Consider the following 13987-nt stretch of genomic DNA (forward strand, 5'->3'; position numbering starts at 1 on the left):
TCAGATGTGCTTACTTTTAAGTATCTGGATTGATCATCTGACTGATTGTGCTTCTTGACCTGACTTTGTTGTTGTCATGTCACCATGTTCCCAGATCTGTGCAGTTAACTGTTAACTTGTAATGTTATCGTTGCTGATAGGAAATATGGACAAAAGTACAAAATAAGACCCAAATGCAGTAAACTAGAATCACCTTTAAAATAATATTTTTTTTCCCTCTAAAACTTCGAGGAATGCAACAGGAATTCCCTTTGAACCTGTGTATGTGTGTGTCAGTGTTTCCTCTGCCACTGAATCCTCAGAGTGCGTCACAACAAGCAGCTGCTGGCCTGCATAAATGATTTTGTCAGCTTTAATGGTTTAAATTGAAAAGCCTTTTCACCCATTTCAGAAAGAATTAATGAGGGGAAGACTGTGGTGTGCTGTTGGACTTGTACGGCACAGTCAAGATGCCCTTTGGACACTGAGCCAGGCGGAGAGCGTCATGGCTGAAGCCTATTAACCACTGCAGCTCATCACTCCAGCTGAGGCGCTAAGTGATTTCACTGGCCATGCCCTCTTAAACCATCATCATTTAATCATCTTCATTGCCGTCATTCCTGTCATCATTCCTGAGGGAGAATCGTCAAATCATCTCCACATGAGCTCACTGCAGTGCCTGCACGTGAGGATATACAGGAGGGACTGCCACACTGTACACTGACTGCACGTATTCACTCACACACACAGCTCTTCTGCCCAGCATGTGAAGAAGACGTACTGAAAGGACTTTTTAAGCAAAAAAAGTATGCATGTTTTCACTGTTGCCAGGGGGAACAAGGCCCAAACACAGAGAGAGGAGTTTGACACATACTTAATTTCTCTCCCGAGCTCACATCCTCTCTCAGGAACCACACAGACATTCATAACATGCATAAACTCAGCCACACATTTTACACATAAACCAGCACGTAACATGAGCCAGGCCGGGCGCCCTCTCGGCTTCTCCAATCCCTGGAGAGTCGCAGGCGTTTCCAAGGAGGCTTTTCCAGCAGAACTCAGGGTATTTTCCAGTGCTGGCCTCCTCTCCATTAGCCTGGCTGGCCTACAAAGAGACTCTGGCAGTAAATCCATTGCTCAGCTTGTTATGGCGCAACAGCTCTGACAAGGAAGAAATGTCACAGGGTCCTGCTGCCAGACCACAGCTAACGGCTGGCTAAAGATGTGAACGAGAGCCAAGAGGGGATTCCTGCAACACACACGTCACCATAGTGGGGGTGGGGAGAATAGGGGGGCTGAGGTTTGAATATGTCATAGTGGGTCATTATGGATCCAAGCCAGGGCAGAGCATTTTCCCATGTGCATACTTGTGTGTGTGTGTGTGTGTGTGTGTGTGTGTGTGTGTGTGTGTGTGTGTGTGTGTGTGTGTATGTGTGTGTGGGTTCGTGTGTCCATGTTTATACGTCAAAGATTTTTTTCGTATTCAAATGTGTATGTGCATGTGTGTATGTAGAGATGTGTGCATGCAGGTGAGTGTGGGTGAATGGAGAAAATTAACAAATGAATGCATGATAATGTGGAGCCTGGTTCTGAAGATATAAATCTTTAGTTTTTGGTTTATGGTTTTGGCTTGTGTGCAGCAGCAGGGCCAGCCCTGCAAACACAAATGTCACTGACTGACTGAGTGATGAAGTTACACCATTGGTTGGCTGAATGCCGTGGGACTGAGTGATGTAGCTACACTGTTGGTTGGCTGGCTGAGTGTTTAAGTTTCTCCTTTGGTTGTTGCTCTTCTGCCATGAATTGGCACAAAAAGTTTCTATTGTGTCATTGGGGGTTGTCCACATGCTTTTAACTTAACCTCCAAATAAGTGCCTTTAGTGACCTTTTCTTCAGAAGAGCACAGAGCGACAAATCTAGCAACTTTTTGGACAAACTATCATTGAAGAGAGTTGCCAGTACTGCCCTGCAAGCATGAGGTCGGGCTTTCCCTCCACAGTTACTCCTCTCTATGCCTCTCATTGAATTTACCGCACTGCAGTAGACACACATCAATGAGCCTCTAAATTTATCTTGGTGATGTGGATGTGTTCAAGAATCTCAAGCTTTACTGACAATTCTGTGAGACTCTGTGGGTGGAGAGATTCACCTGTCAGAGCACAGGAGAAGAGATTAGGTAGAGGAGGTTATATGAGTACTGTGTGTGTTCTTTCCAAATCCTTTTGCTGCATACAAGTAAGTTGTTTAAACTGATTTGCCATTGTTTGAGATTACCAATTGTTTATTTCTCTTAAATTATGTTTACATGGTATGAACCCTAATTTGTGAGTGTATTTTACCTCTTAACACATCCTGAAATATTGTTTGAAGCTGTTTGATATTTACCTTTGAGGCAGATCATATATTGTGTTGGAGCTACTTAGTATATTTCTTTTGAGATAAATATAACCCTGTAATTGAAGCAAATTGTTTTCATTTTGAGGAGACTGTAGTTGTATAATGTTCTATCCTGGATTTACTTATGTCTTCTGTAAGCACTAATAATGTATGCTAACTAATTATTCTTTATTATTTTCATTACGGTATGCATGGTAATATAGTGACTACATAATATGATATAGAAAATCATCCAACCATTCACCCATTCATTGACCAACTTCCCTCACTCAGTAAATAGTTAAATGGCTCTTGGAGCCTTGTGTTTTAATGTGCAGACCAATACATTTAATTCACAGCTGTAGTTACAGTTCACCTTTTCAGTCTGGTTAGTTTAGCTTGTTTTCTCACCTTGGTGTCATTTGGCAGGTGTGAACACAGTAATTGTACCAATATAACTGCACCGAGACGGTCTTGGTCCAGTCTCAAACAAACTTTGGAGCGACTTTGGAACTCAGTACCTAGGTTTGAGATAAAAGGCTCTTGTAGCCACTTTTGCTTTGCATTCTGGGATGCAGCACTGTATGCAAACTGTAGCAGCCCAGACACATCTGACCAATAAGTGGAGCGAATGTTCTCATGTAGTTTGTGGTGATGCATTTTGGTTCATGTGGATTTTTCTCTGTGTGAAAAGAAACTGAACCAAGGAGAAAAAGTGCACAAACTCATTAGTTGATCCGGAACCTGTATTTTTCATCCGCTTATACGTACACATTGAAAGCCATGAGAAACTGGTGTCAACCCGCTTGTATTTGACTTGCTTATACTTCAGATAAATATACATGCATACTGTACAAATGATGAAAACAAAGTCTTTTATCTCAAAGTCATTTCAGAAAATCAACACAAGACAAAACTGAACACAAACAAACCACATACCCAGAGAGGAAGAGAGACTGACTGATGAACAGCCAGTACAAGTGTTTGTCATCATACAGAGATACTTCCTACTTCACTCTCAAAAAAGGAAAAACAGGAAGTTAAGAAGGGCATCATATAATATGAAAAATATTCTAAAACATTACCAAGGTCAAACCATTTAAGAATCTGTCAAAACATTTGAATTTCAAAGTAAAAAATCTATCTAGTTCTCAACATTAAGGTTTAGTATATATACTCAGTTGATCAAGGAAGCCCCAGAAGGGAAGGGAGACCTCATTGTGTTTTGGCTTGACCTTGCCAATGCATACGGCTCAATTCCCCATAAACTCGTCAAAGCTACCCTGGCCCACCACCATGTGGTGTACTACTATGGGAACTTCAGGCTCAGAGTCACTTCTGGGGACATAACATCAGACTGACATTCGCTCAAGAAGGGGACCATAACTGGGTGTACCATCTCTGTTATTCTCTTCACCCTTGCTATGAGCATGTTGGTCAAGATAGCAGAGAATGAGTGCCGAGGCCCCCTGTCCAAGTCTGGCATTCAGCAGCCCCCATCAAAGCCTTCATGGACAATCTCGATGTCACCAAATCATCAGTGCCTGGAGGTATATGGATACTAGGACCTAGAGCAACTCACGGTCTGGGCAAGGATGCACTCCAAGCCTGTCAGATCCAGGTCAATGGTATTGAAGAGGGAAAAGGTGGTGGACAAGTTCTACTTCTTTGTGGACAGCACTGCAATCCCATCCATCACTGAGAAACCAATTAAGAGCCTGGGCAAGGTATTTGATTGTAGCCTCAGGGATATAGTAGCAATCACCAACCATCAAGGAGCTGGAATCTTGGCTCACCAAGGTAGACAAGTCTGGATTACCTGGCAGGTTCAAGGCTTGGATCTATCAGCACAGCATCTTACCTCTAGTCCTCTAGCCTCTGCTGTTGTATGAGGTAACTCTTTCAACAGTGGAGACCATGAAGAGGAAGATCAGCAACAACCTCTGCAGATGGCTGGGTCTGACGCATAGTCTTAGCAGTGCAGCACCCTATGGGAGGATCAATAAACTCCAGCTCCCTTTCAGCAGTGTTGATGGGGAGTTCATGGTCACTTGCATAAGAGATGCACTACTCTATCAGGACTCCAAGGACCCCAGAGTGGCAGCAGTAGGCATTGTTGTGCGGACAGGCAGGAAGTGGAGAGGCCAAGATGGCCTGGAAGCAGCAGAGTCTTGTCTGAGACACAGGGCTATGGTGGGCACGGTGGCAGATGGACAGGCAGGGTTGGGATCCATCCCACAACCTCAATATGATAAGACCAATGGCAAGGACAGACGCCATTCTGTCCTGGAGGAGTTGCAGGCAGGTATCGAGGAGGAACAGACCAGCAGGATGGTGGGCCTGCGGCAGCAGGGAGCATGTATTAGGTGGGATGGTGCACTGGAGAAGAGGATCTCTAACATCTGACAGGCAGAATCCCAGCTTAAGACCATGGCAGAGGCCATCTGGAAGGCCATGGCTAAGAACAAACATATTCGTGACCAGAAGAAGATTGGTCAGAGCTGGTGAGCAGCAGCAGGTGCAGCCCCTACCAGGAGATCAACCTGGGATCTGCGAGTTGACTTGGGGAGGCAGCTGAAGTTCCCGGACCATGTCGTGGCAATCACACTGAGGCCAAACATGGTACTATCTTCAGCTTGTTCAAGGCAGGTGCTCCTCATAAAGCAGATAGTGCTCTTGGTATCACCAGGGTTGATAAAAGAAAAGCCATCAAGTCGACCATGGAAGCTGCCGAGAGAGCCTCCAGATGGCTGTGGCTAAGGGGGAGTTACATGTGGGCTAATGCTGCTGGGACACAAAACAGAGCCTGATCAACTCCTGCTGGGTTGCCTGAGTGAGGGTGTATGACGTTGAAAGGCCCGAAACACCTAATGACCTCAGAAACATCACTGATGATGTGTCCCAGCACGTATGTACATATGCACACATGTATCTTTAATCATACACCCTCAATCAACACAAACCCAAGACACAACTAACAGGCCTTATACTTTGTTACTACTTCTTCCTGCCCCACACAGAAGGAATGTAGACCAGAAAACATGATGAGACAGGGCATAAGCAAACAGGTTATCATGAGCCCATGACATCGGTTAGTTGTGATCCATATAAACTACAAAATCGACAATTGAACCAACAAGGCTCTTGCACCTCCCAAACAAGGGGGGTGCGTCCTTCTTTATCACACAATTGTTTCACTGATAAAACTTAAACTAAGGTAGCTGTTTGGCTGAGCCACACTATGTACATCTGTTTGTAATAAAACAGCACAGCACCAACATTACTGGCATCAATCTGGAAATGGACTAGTTCCCCTGACTGAGGAGCAGCCAGTCCTTGTGCTGAGAACAACAGGGGTTCCACCTTGTCAGAAGCCTCAGCTTTAAAATGGTTAGTGAGGGGAACCACAATAGCGTATTCCCCTCTTTTAGTAGAGGGGATTGAAAAGGCCTGTTATATATCCTTTGCATCCACTGGCCACACTTCACTTTGCCCCACCACTTTTCCAAGATATGTGACAGTGGCTCTGAAAACTTACATTCAGCAAAGTTGAAATGACTATAGATGATTGCATCATCTAAAACAATACATCTATGCTAACCAGATACCCCCTCATTCATCAACCTCTGAAATGTGTAACAGAAAAGGGTGTAACAGTTCTGAAACCAAGAGCAAAACTGTGATACAAACCTCCACGATCTCGTGTGGAGAATATAGAACCAAGCGGCTCCTTTCTGCCCCTACCACTACTTGTGTCAGCGAGGCTTTGATTGGACATGGATATAGCTCTGCAGGTATTAAAAATAACTTCTCCATTAATTTAATGCCTGTAGAGCTACATAACTGTTAAGAGGTGTGTCAGTATGACTCAATATAAAAATTAAATAACAATAAATAATATTCAGCTCCAAAAACCAAATTTGGCTTCTATACCAGTAAATTGGGAAATTATCATTCTAGTTAGGGCAGGTTGTAGATTTTGTAATATTACACATTACACCAATTTTATTGTCTTCCAACTGTATGTGTCACGTGATTGTTAATAACCTTAACAACCCTGTTAATGCAGTCCCCTGGGCAGTGTGGGAATGGTTTGGGCATCTCCCAACCCCCCAATTAAACAAACCATGGCTCAAACATCAAGGACTGATCTGAACTGAACCACTGATTTGGAGAATCACTACACCCCTAAGTATAGGGATAGAGACTAGAAGGCTGATGAAAGAAAAAATCTCTCTCAATCTTTTAGAGAGAGGAACCTGCCTATAAGCCTGAGTTGCCTGAACTTTATCTGTGAAATCTCCCATCATGGGTAAAAGACAGAAATCTGTTTTTTTTAACTGTATTAACTTTGCAAATCAATACAAAGCTTAAAATTGATGTTCTGCCTTTTTAACAAGAAAACATGGAGATCACCAAGAAGCAGAAGATGGCTCAATCCATTCTCTGGTAGGTAGGTACAGATTGTTTAAAGTTGCACAGTTCTTCAAATGTACCAACACTGGATACGGAATACCAATGATTAAACTGATACCAAATCCTCAGGAAATTCCACGTTTGCCTGTCAGATATTTTCCAGGCTCTAAAACTTTGTCTATAATCCTCTGAAACCAATTCATAGTTCCTCTAGACTGCTGCTTTTCTCTTACCATAGTCTTTACATTCTTCAGATGTTAAAGCTGCATATGGACTTTACCATTAAAGACAGACTGTAGGATTAAGGTACGAACCTGATCAGGCCAATTCCTGGAATCTGGAATCTGCTCAAACATATAAAAGACTGTGTCTGGGTCTTATTCATAAAATTTTGGCAGAAACTTCAAATTACTGTCAATGTCAAATTGAGGAACAGAAGATGTACCTGCAGCTGTGCTGTTGTCAATCAACTCACTAGATATTCTATCTGCCTTGACCATGGTTTAGTTTATGTTGTTATCTTCAATTTTCCCTGCTCTGCTTTAGTTTCATTACTTCAATTTCTAATTCCCTTTGCTGTATGAGTTTTTCATGCTGCACCTGTAACATTAAAAGCTCTTTGTGCTCTGTTTTTTAAATGTTAGATTTGTCACACACAGTGCTTCCTTTTCCCCTCTTCAACCAAATCAGCTTGGAGAATGTTTTTCATGGACTCGTTCAGATGATTGGCTCCAATTTCAATTTTTAAATGGTCAGCAGCTGTTGTTTAGTATAGTGTAATAATGCTTCAGAGGGAATCTACAACAGAGGACTAAACAGAAGATTAACTAATGTACCAGTTTAACTGTCTAAGTACACTCAGTTTAGTTTTACAGTTACAGTTACAGGTGAGGCCAAAGTGCAAAAACAACCAAACAACCTGGTTCAAAGGAAGAAAAAAGATTTAACTAATTTGAACTATCAGTAACATCAGTTGTGTATGCAGTGCATGAGTGTAAAGTGAAATATATATAAATGAAGGAATGAACACAAGACAAAACCAAACCCCAAAAAGCCAGTGAAGCATCACTCCATGCTAACTTGACTCTTCTCACACACGCACACACACACACACAGATGGTGACATTGATCCTGTCGCGTTCCCCAGTCCAGAGCTGCTCCCTGATCACTTCCACATGTATCTACCAGTCCAGGTCCTGGAGGTGATGCCCCCCCCCTCTCCTACTGTGACATTCACTCATGATTAACCTCAACATAATCAGCATTTGTCATAACTCTCCCGTTTACTATGTTCTTGCAGCCTCTTCACTTCAATCAGTCTGTTTCTGTTCATCCCAGGGTCAGCAACATGGATTGCTGCCGATTTCAGAGTCCTTCAAGAGACTCCCAGTGGGGGTGGTGGTGGAAGTTTTCAAATTCTGCACAGAACCTGACTGACTGATGCGTCAAACCTAAAGACACATCATCACATACATAATGTCAGTGATGGATAAACAAAATCCAGAGTGAGGATATAGAAAACTCTCTCAGTTCAGTTCAGGTAAATGGACTGCAGTTATATAAAGCTTTTCTAGTCCTATTGACCACTCAAAGTGTCACACTACAGGCCACATTCAGCCATTCACACACACACATTCATACAGTGGTTTCTACCATACACACACTCTCACACACTGATGGAACAGCATTAGAGGCAATTTGGAGTTCTTTCTTACCCAAAGACACTTTGATATGCGGACTGGAGGAACAGGAGATCAGACCACTCACCTTCTGATTAGTGGATGACCTGCTCTACCTTCAGGGCCACAGGTCTTGTAGAACAATCACAATTTGATTTCAGTATCAACATGAATCTAGATTAATCTAACTGTCTGTACACTTTAAAAAGGAACTGTTATATTTTGGACATTCCATTCTATCCATTAATGTATGGACATTTACTGTGTGTTGAAACCCTGTAGACATACAGGAAAAAAATGAATATATACCCTATCATACGTAAATAAAGACAGATTGAAAACAAAAGCAAAAACAGTTATTATTATTAATAATAATAATAATAATAATAATAATAATAATAATAATAATAATAATGACTTCACTTAGATTTTTAGATTTATAGAGCTTATTTTGAAATACAATTACCAGGTGCTTTTCAAGAAAGAACAAGGGATTAAAGTAATAAATCATAAACATGAATCTACAGCAAGATAAGCAATTAAAACTATAACAACACATCAGTGATGAAAAAGCTGTAGCAGGGAAAGTGAAAGGCAGCAAAGATCGATGCGATGCAGTTGCCTTTGTTAAAAGCCTGGCAACAGCATTTGGTCTCAGCTGTAGTCTTTGGACATTTCACCTGCTGCTGCCACATCCCACAACTGAAGCTGGCATCTGTTGATCTATATATTGATGCTTTTCAAAGACGTGACAGTCATGTTACGTAACTCACTAACACATTATATTCAACTTGTTTTTAGAGAACATGGAGAAATTAAAAAGCACCTGGAAAAAAAAACATGAATGCTTTTAGTGCTATTTATATTTTTGGAACGGCCCCTACATTCCTCTGACATGAACATCACTGAAAATCAGTGGGTGGATCTTAAACCTGCTGTGTGTGTCTAAAAAATCTCAGAACTTGAAATGATTTGCCAACAACGAGTGAGTGGGTGAAAACTCCTAAATCACAAAATGAAAAACACTCAGCTGGTTAAAAAAAGCTTTGATTTCTGACAAATCAAGTTACAGGTACTGACTTGAATAGAGAGTAGAATAACCAAACTACAAGTGCCACAGCACAGCTGTGGATCAGGAGGTAGAGTGGGTCATCCACTTATTGATCGTCTGTTAATCAGAAGGTTGGTGGTTCGATCCTCCAGTCTTCACGTTGAAGTGTCCTTGGGCAAGAATCTGATCTTGTGTGAATGTGGTATGTAGAGTAAATGTTCATTTTTGATGTGTGGTTGTATTTACTCTTTTCCCTTCAAAAAAATTGTTTTTGTGTTTTGCAGGTGAAAAGTGTCTTTTGTATTTCGGCTGAATTTGGTTGGTGGACATTTTTTTCTGGATCTAGATTAAACACATCATTTGTTTCAACTGTGTTTTGATCAATGTATTTCAGCTTGTAGCAGCTTCTCCTGGGTTCCATCTGATAAATGAAAGACCAATGAACCCTCTTTTAGTTTTGGTTTGGTCTTTTGTTACAACTTTGTCTGCTGTTTCTGGGCAGTTAGTGTTCAGTGGGCTATCTAAGTTTTGTCCATGAGAATGTAGAGCTGCAGGGACATTAGGACTGAGACCTTTTACATCACCTGTATTCATTTGATCTATTGTGAATACATGTATTGATAATGCAGCTTTAACACACACTACCAGTGTAAATGAGCATTGTTCATTGAATGCGCTCATTTTTTGGTGACGAACGATGAACTGAACATGTCTGATTGCAACTAATTGACGTGAGCTCTCACCAGAGTGAACAACGCTCACACATCAGAAGGTGACGGTAGTGAACCAAAAAGCTGTAGCTGCCAACTGCCAAAAACTCACCAGAAGAAGAGTTTTACGGCTGCACAAGAGGATTTACAGCACCTGGCATGTGTCAGGTGTGGTGTCTAACAGCTCAGCTGCTGGTGCTGCTGAAGTCGGTTCATATGAACATATGAAGACCTAATGAACAAATCAGTTCAGATTCCAACAGAAAAAAATGAAAAAAAATCTCTCCAGGTCTGAATAAACAGACACAGCAGTAATGAATCTGAAAGGACACATCGAGCTGAAGCATCCGACCACTCTTACTGTAGCCCTAACCATGAACCTTCACCTGAGTCAAACTCACAGCATATACACATAAAACATATACTCACATTGGTTTTTCTCATCTTTTAAAAGTAATCTCTCTGTAATAGTAAACAGTAATTCATGTGGTTTGAGAAGTGGCAGTCATTTGAGGCTGACATGGAAGGATGGAAGAGGTTCTACTAAAAAAGCATTTTTTTTAAATGGAAGAAATGAATGTGAACAAGTTCATTTTAACCTTTGTGAACTGAACTTACTGGTTTAGCTCTTGTAAAGTGTGAACTTGCACAACACTGCACACTACATCTTCATCGGATATGTCACTGAGATATCATTGTGATAATTGCAGCTTGTTATTTGCACTTTTACTTACAAATCCGATTTTCTATATAGTTTATTACAGCAGTTAGTTACAGTACAAACTGTCAACATCCAGAGGAGGAGTATCAGTCTACATGTGGCTGAGGGTTCAGTGTTTTAAAGACTCTTGTCAGACCATCAGTTTTATTGCTCTTCACCTAAAGCTGATCACATGCTGGAGTCAGAGGGGGACAGAAAGAATGTATTAAAGGGGGGAATTTCACAACACAGATGCTAGTTATTCACTTTTTGGAACTGGACCATGATGACTGTTTTAGTAGTTGCTGCACTCATGCACGACATCCTCACACACACACACACACACACACACACACACACACACACACACACACACATACACACCACACACCACTACACACACACACACACTCACTCTCACTCAAACACAAACACACACACACACACACACACACATACACACACATACACACTCATTCAAAGACACATACACTGGGGGCGCACAGTTACTTTCATATTACTCCCAGTGTTTGGCTGAGAGTCCAGAGGAGATATTTATTATTGCTGTGTGTCTGTGTGCTCCCCGGGCTTTCCTCCAGCCCTGTTCTCTTAAAGAATCTCATTTGTCTCTGGCTGAGATGGATCATTCCCGGAGCTCCGGGCCCTCGAGAGCTCTGCAGAAAGGTAACAACAGACTCCTCATTAGCAGTGACTCCAGATGCTGAAGAGCATTTCTCAGATTCGGTGCAGTTGTTATGTGGTGGCTCCATGAGATCTCTTTGGCCTGGACGGAAGCTTCAACTTGCACAACAAGCTTTAGATGTTCACAGATGTTATATATATTTTTTATTTGGTTGATTTATTGATTCTGATTCTGCTGCTCTTGTTCTTATTGAATCTTAGGTCCACATCTTGTTGTATTGTTTGAGAAGGCACAGAAAAATTTTAGATAAATAAATAAATAAACCACCTTCACTTTCTGCAGTAAAAGGAAAATACACCACCAAAAACTTTAAGGAACATTAATCCACATCAAAATTCCACCAACTCCAACCTAGGTGCTAGCTCTGGGCTGGTGCTTGTCCTGGTTCGGAGTTGGTTCAACTCCATCCAAGAACTGGTTTAAGCCATGTCATTACATCACTGTATACGTCTGCTTTCCCAGCAACCCTTGCACCAAACACAGCAACAACAATGGCAGACTACATTGTCTCTTTTCATGTGCTGCTCCTGGCTTCAGGAGCTGACACTGACATCCAAATGTTTTAATGTTGATTTTGATCATTTCCAAATTATTACAAATGGCAGGCACAAAGTTTTAATCGGTCTTGTTGATCACAATAATCCGACCTGCAGCTCCTGGTGTAAGCAGTTCTTGGTTCTAGACCAGTGGAGTCTTGGTGCTGCTCTCGAACCAATTTCTTGGACAAGATCCAGTTCTTTGGCACAAAGAACCTGCTCAAAATCGGCTTTCATCCTGCCTTGGTGGAAAAGAGGTTCAAAAGTCTGAAGGCACATTCAGCAACAAATCCCCAGTCCCAGGTACTGATTCAAAAGTTGTATCCACCAAACTCTGCTGCCAAGTGTCTTTTTTCGGTTCCAACTTGGCTACAACCACGAGCTGACACTAAAGACCTGTAACAGTTTTCTTTAGAGTAATAAAGTTTTGGAAGACTTTCATGAAGCAAGTTACTAATTTCTTTTGACTTTATCTTCTGACACATAGTTTGCTCAGCAGCAGACAGTAGAAAGCTTTAGGGTTAATAGAAAGCAATGTTAGGCTAACTGATGACATCCAGCATGATGATGCTTCCACAACCCTCAGGGATGTTTTGGCAGCTGCTTGAGAGGCTCATTAAAGCTGCTTTAATCAGTATTTTCATGTGAACAGCAGAACAAATTGATAGGTGTAATATTAAAGGTATCATGTGAAGCAACAAGCTCACAGAGAATTATTACCAATTCTGCAATTCCTCTCAGCTCTGCAAAGTTTTTGCAGCATCCACTTCAAAATGATTCAGCCTGATCAAAATAAATCCTGTCTCAACTTTACTCCTAATAATAAATGTGCATGCTGTAATTTTTTCTTTATGTAATTTCTTTCCTAATGGCAAACAGTCATAGGGAGAGAGAGCTACTCACAACTTTCCCAATAGGCCTCTGTGTTGAAGATGTTAAACACACACACATACAGACACCCACACTTTTCCCCACCTCCGCAGACAGAGATCAGAAACAGAGCACTGAGGGCCATCATGTTTCATCAGTGGAGAATTAAGGGTGTGGACATGCTGCTGTAGCACCATGATGAAACTCACCATAGACTCTGCGTAATCTCTGGTGTTAATGTTGGCACTAGTCGCAAAGCTGATGCAGTCAATGCATCATCTGGCAAATGAAATGACATGATAAAGGTTTGATCTTCTCTAACATCACTGACATCTGTTCTATGGGACATATTTATAGATTTAAAGTAAGTAATAGTAGTAAGTCAGTAGGTTTTGAGAGTGACGTATCAGTATCAATCAGTATCATTGAGATTTGCAAATGTTGCTGATTAGTGCTGCTTTGTTATCACAGTTGCTGCTGAAAGTTTAGAATTTCTATACAATCAGTTAGTTTGGCTCTGTGTATTTCTTGGGAATGCTGCACACTAGCAGGCTCACTAAACTACCAGTTTAGTAAAAAACAGAAAGAGAAGAACAGAAGAGAGGAGGCTCTGAGCCTCTCTTCTGATTGGCTGACTGTTTTCTGAGTGATCCAATAAAAATATAGCAGATTTCATGTAAACACTCAGAGAAACCAAATCCTGCAATGTTGGATGGTGGGTCCAGGTGGGCGGGACTTGAGTGCTTTGTTGTGATATCACAAAGTAACAGAAGTCCTGACGGCTGGTTTTAAGGCTCAGTTTCTGAATACAGGCTGTGTGCATTTCTCTGTGGACTGAGGCTTTGATACTTTCACAGATTTAATATATTTTCAAATGCGTGGGCAACAAGCGGCAGCAAGTCCACATAGCTCGTAGTTTTTTGCAATATATTGTATATATTAGTTTTTTTTTTGTTGATTGATGTTT

At 41.5% G+C, this 13987-nt stretch overlaps 1 pseudogene; it reads left to right on the forward strand.

Annotated features, from left to right (window-relative positions):
* The first annotated feature begins 955 nt into the window (after window positions 1-955).
* LOC111231800 lies at window positions 956-4761 on the forward strand (annotated as a pseudogene).
* The last annotated feature ends 9226 nt before the right edge of the window (window positions 4762-13987 follow it).

Source organism: Seriola dumerili, unplaced genomic scaffold (genome assembly GCF_002260705.1).
Source record: "Seriola dumerili isolate Sdu_G_001 unplaced genomic scaffold, Sdu_1.0 BDQW01000319.1, whole genome shotgun sequence".
Lineage (NCBI taxonomy): Eukaryota > Metazoa > Chordata > Actinopteri > Carangiformes > Carangidae > Seriola > Seriola dumerili.